At 41.9% G+C, this 5,000-nt stretch overlaps 2 long non-coding RNA genes across 4 annotated transcripts in view; one reads left to right on the forward strand and one right to left on the reverse strand.

Moving 5' to 3' along the window:
- LOC135096858 (uncharacterized) overlaps positions 1-5,000 on the forward strand; it is a 10,394-nt gene that overhangs the window by 5,266 nt on the left and 128 nt on the right. Inside the window, exons 2-3 of the long non-coding RNA XR_010265122.1 lie at positions 2,755-2,818; positions 4,816-5,000. The exon at positions 4,816-5,000 is cut by the window's right edge and continues 128 nt beyond it. This is a non-coding gene — a long non-coding RNA (uncharacterized LOC135096858). The remainder of the gene's footprint in view (positions 1-2,754; positions 2,819-4,815) is intronic.
- LOC135096857 (uncharacterized) overlaps positions 2,388-5,000 on the reverse strand; it is a 34,878-nt gene continuing 32,265 nt past the window's right edge. For 2 of the 3 annotated variants that reach the window (XR_010265121.1, XR_010265119.1), the window contains exon 5: positions 2,388-2,543. This is a non-coding gene — a long non-coding RNA (uncharacterized LOC135096857). Of the gene's footprint in view, positions 2,544-4,796; positions 4,902-5,000 lie in introns of all 3 variants that reach the window. The other variant, XR_010265120.1, reaches the window with a different exon arrangement.

Genomic DNA, 5,000 nt, shown 5'->3' on the forward strand with positions numbered 1-5,000 from the left:
TCCTACTACTACTACTACTACTACTACTACTAATAATAATAATAATAAAAATAATAATAATAGATTTACTACTATTAGGAGGAGGATACACGGGTGGAGGATGGAGAGAGAGAGAGAGAGAGAGAGAGAGAGAGAGAGAGAGAGAGAGAGAGAGAGAGAGAGAGAGAGAGAGAGAGCAGGCAAACAACTGTGTGTGTGTGTGTGTGTGTTATAACAAGACAAGTGGCATTAAAAAGCACGTAATTTACTGACAAGCATTGCACGACAACATTACTGCGGTGATTAAAAGTACTCCTGTAAAATGCAACGTGGCATCATACAAGCCAGGCAGGAGGGCAGCGAGGCCCAGCGACCTTGAAAACAGCTGACTGACTCACAAGAGAGAGAGAGAGAGAGAGGGGAGAGAGAGAGAGAGAGAGAGAGAGAGTGCACTGTTAAGATTTTTTATTTATTTCTGTGAATAAATTACGGTATCCATGAATAGTATTTTTATCTGTAATCCTACACACACACACACACGCACACACACACACACACACTAATAATAATAATGATAATAATAATAATAATAATAATAATAATAATAATAATAATAATAATAATAATAATAATAATAATAATAATAATAAATAAAAATAAAAATACTAAAAAATATGAATCAAGGAATGACGGTAAAGCGGACAGGGAGGCTTGCAAGGAAGTAGTAGTTGTAGTAGTAGTAGTAGTAGTAGTAGCAGTAGTAGTAGTAGTAGTAGTAGTAGTAGTAGTAGTAGTAGTAGTAGTAGTATGAGTAGTCGTAACAATAATAATAATAGTCGTAGTAGTACTAGTAGAAGTAGTAGTAGTAACAGTTATCGAAATAGTAGTAGTAGTAGTAGTAGTAGTAGTAGAACTAATATTAGTATTAGTAGTAGAAGTAGAAGTAGAACGAGTATTAGTATTAGTAGTATTAGTAGTAGTAGCAGCAGTAGTAACAGAAGTAATTGTAGTGGCACTGGTAATTGTAGTAGTAGTAGTAGTAGTAGTAGTAGTAGCATTTAGGTAGAGCGAGTGTGAGGTGCGGTTCACACCAGCCAGTCACTGTCACCGCCGTCCGTGACGTCATGAGTGGGGGAGGGAGCGAGGAGAGCAGCTCCTGTGTGGGCGGCGGAAAGGGGAAAGGAGCGCGAGGCGGGTGGGGACCAGAAGGAGTGGATGGTGGGTGGGGGGCGGGAAGGGGAGGATGGCAGGCGGGGAGCTGGAAGGAGTGGGTTGCTGGTAGGGGCCTGGTAGGAGTGGGTGGCGAATGGCGGTTAGGAAGGAGTGGGTTGAAGGGAGGGGAGGAAGGAGTGGGAGGGGGTAAGGGCAGGAAGGCGTGCTGGCAGGTAGTGGCCGTGAAGGGGCTGCTGGCTGGTGGGCGGCCAGTAGCTGCTGCTGGCGGAAGTGGGAAGGAGTGGCTGGCGGGTGGTGGGGAGGGAGAGATTGGGGTGATAGGAGGCGTCTCTGACTTACACAACAAGATGGCGTCCTGTCTGAGATGGTGGCAAGTGTAGTTTCCCGGCCAGCGGCATTATGGGTCTTATAAAACAGGGGGGAGATCTTTCTGTACACAACATGCACTTGTACACAACACACGTGTGGCTGTACACCTGGCGGCTACTCAACACACCTGGTACACTACTGGTAGCACACTTCAGGGAGGGCTTGGCCAATCCTGGTTATCTTGACCACCACTAAGTCTATGAGGAGGAACACAATGCGATACACACGCGCACCACACAAGATACGCCGCCACACTGGCTGCAGGCTGAGCGGCATCCCTTTGGCTCAGTGTTTCGAGGCCGTTCGGTACTTGAGCGACACACAAAAGTCTATTTAATATACAGGGACTTGTTCAACCAACGAACACACTCATATCCACCAAAAAAATAAATAAAATAAATAAAATAAAATAAATAAATAAATAAATAAAATTAATTAAATAATTAAATTATACTAAATTATTAAAATTACTATTGCTTCTACTCTTACTACTACTATTACTGCTACTACTACTACTATTGTGTGTGTGTGATATTATTGATAGCAATCATAATAACAATATAACAACAATTACTACTACTACTATTATTACTACTATTACTACTACTATTACAAATATAAATGCTACTACTGCAACTTTTTTTGCAACAATTCTTAAGGCATTAATATTAATATTCACATAGTAGTAGTAGCAACAGTAGTAGTAGTAGTAGTAGTAGTAGTAGTTGTAGTAGTAGTAGTAGTAGTAGTGAGAAATCATGAATACTACCTCTACCACTACCACTACTACTACTACTACTACCACACAGGCATGCTTATGAAGGTCGTGAACAGTTCCATCTGGTACAAACTTAGCTGTGATGCGAGCAATGGCGCGTCACCTTGGTGGATCCCTGTCAAAGTGTCTTGTGAATTGTCTTTGCACTTCTTTGACATTTTCGTGCCTCCAGTAACACTTTATGACATGTTCTTTCTTCAAAGCTTAGTCTTACTTCTGCCATTATTATTTTGGCCAACTGTTTCTGAAAAAAAAAAAAAGAATTATAGCGAGTCAAACAGTGAGTACATTTTTGGATGACTCTCTCTCTCTCTCTCTCTCTCTCTCTCTCTCTCTCTCTCTCTCTCTCTCTGTTTATACAGATAGATACAGATAGATAGATGTACACAGGTACAGACTTGTGCTTGTGGAGTATAAATGTAAGAGCATGAAGCACAGTGTGTCTCTCCCCACAGGCACCTCCCGCCTCGCGCCTTCCTTCCTCCCGTCTCCCGGAGTGTACACACCTGCACTCTTGAGGTGAGTACACTTACTCTTTTCTTTCCTTGTAATTGTTTTCATTGTGTTTTCTACTGCACACACTCAGAAAGTAGAAAATGAGGCACTAACGAGGCAAGACTATATACCACAAAAACTGGACACAATCTGTCTATCTACCTGTCTACCTACGAGTATCTGTCTCTGTCTGTCTGCATCCACTTCTGTCCGCCTGTCTATATCCTCACCGGAACAGAGGGCGGAGCTTACGGTTTAGGAAGCTCTCTGTTCAACTGATTTTTGGGTCTTGTCGAGTTGATTACTGTTTGAGAAATGTGTGGGTTTTGGAGCCTTTTGTGTGAAACATCTATATACTTAATAGGGAGGCAAATACTGAACATGTCATGAACTTTATCGAGGAGTCTTTTCAAGCTGGAGTCCACGTCCTGTGAAACGAGGGGAGACCACTCCACTGTGTACTGGTGGGCATCTTTTCCGCCAAAGAAATCATTGCCAAAAATGCATACGGTCCACGCACGCACGCACGCACGCACAAACACACACACACACACACACACACACACACACACACACACACACACACACACACACACACACACACACACACACACACACACACACAAACACACACATATGTTTAAATGTCTCTCAAACAGCTGGCATTTCAAAAAGAATTGTGGGTAATGTAACAAGTGAAGCAGTGGGTGACACGCAGTGTACTTCACGCTGCCCACATCTCATGCACTGCCTTCCTACATGGGCATCTACATGGCCGTCTTTTTAACAAAAGCAACAAGACGGCAAAATAAAATTCTTCGCTGTACATTTTCCGTAAAGAGTCTGCATCCAGAGCTTCCTCAGCCTTCAGTATTTGCAGGCTTCCCTTCATTCATAAGTACTTCACATTGTTATTAATACATCAAAATCTTGGACATAATGCAATATTCAAATTGGCAGAAAATGTTTCTCACACGAGAAGTAACAACGTTAACCTTATTTGTGCGATACTGACAACAATATTATTCACAAACAGTGTGACAAGTTGGACCAAAATTGTTGTGAACAGTTTGCCTCTTGATAGACAAAGTTCTTCTTACAACTGATAAAATGTTCAAACAAACAACAGGTTAAAAAGTAACCACTTCATCAACAAAAGCTGTGATTTTGATGCTATTTATTGCAGTCATCGCATTTGTTGCTGTTATCATTATTACTTTTATTATTATTATTATTATTATTATTATTATTATGTTGATGTTGTTGTTGTTGTTGTTGTTGGTATTTATTGTTGTTGTTGCCCTAGTTACCAGTATTAGTTATTAATTATGTTTATTAATGCTAGTTACTATTATTTGTTACTAATAATATTCTTATTGGTATTATTATTATTATTATTATTGTTGCTGTTGTTGTTGTTGTTGTTGTTGTTGTTGCTGTTGTTGTTGGTGTAGTTATTAGTATTATTGTTATCACTACTCTTGTTGTTATTGTTATTATCATCATTATTTTATTATTATTAAGTTAGTGTGAGACACTTGTATTAGTGTTTATCTTCTCTGTAGCGGCGCGGTACTGCCGCTGTACAATACAATTCATTATGTTGTTGTACATTATAATTTGTTTGCACTCCTGCCCTCTGCTCTACTGTACAATACACCGTCAGAGAGCCTCGGCTCACGTGACTGTGTATTGTATGTACACCTTGAAATACTTTATACAGGTTTGCTTACTTGATTACTTACTTAATTACTTACTTACTTGCACACACACACACACACACACACACACACACACACAGTCAAGTCTTGCCTCGTGTTGTCTTGTCAAATGGTTTGGACACAACACACGTGCCATGCCGTGTGCCATAGTGTCTCTTACTCCCATCCACCTCTTTGTCTTGTCCCCACATCCCGGTGCTCAGGCCGGCCACTTCAAGGCTCAACTCCCTCCCTCCCGCACTGAGCCTTGCAAATCACGTCTCTCCTGCCCTGCTCCTCACTTGGGAAATTTCTTTGCAGGCTGCTGGCGAGAAGAACTGTGTCCCAAGCCCTCCACCATGGCCGCCGCTCCGAAAGTTTGCGTCCGTCGCGCGAAGCTCATCTTCCTGATGGAGAACGCAGGCAAGGACGTCTTGACCTTCGTGTTGAAGCGCGGCGCGCTGAACGCCCCCGCCACGCCGCCAGGCCAGTCCCTCATTGACTAC

Source organism: Scylla paramamosain, unplaced genomic scaffold, assembly GCF_035594125.1.
Source record: "Scylla paramamosain isolate STU-SP2022 unplaced genomic scaffold, ASM3559412v1 Contig8, whole genome shotgun sequence".
Taxonomy (NCBI): domain Eukaryota; kingdom Metazoa; phylum Arthropoda; class Malacostraca; order Decapoda; family Portunidae; genus Scylla; species Scylla paramamosain.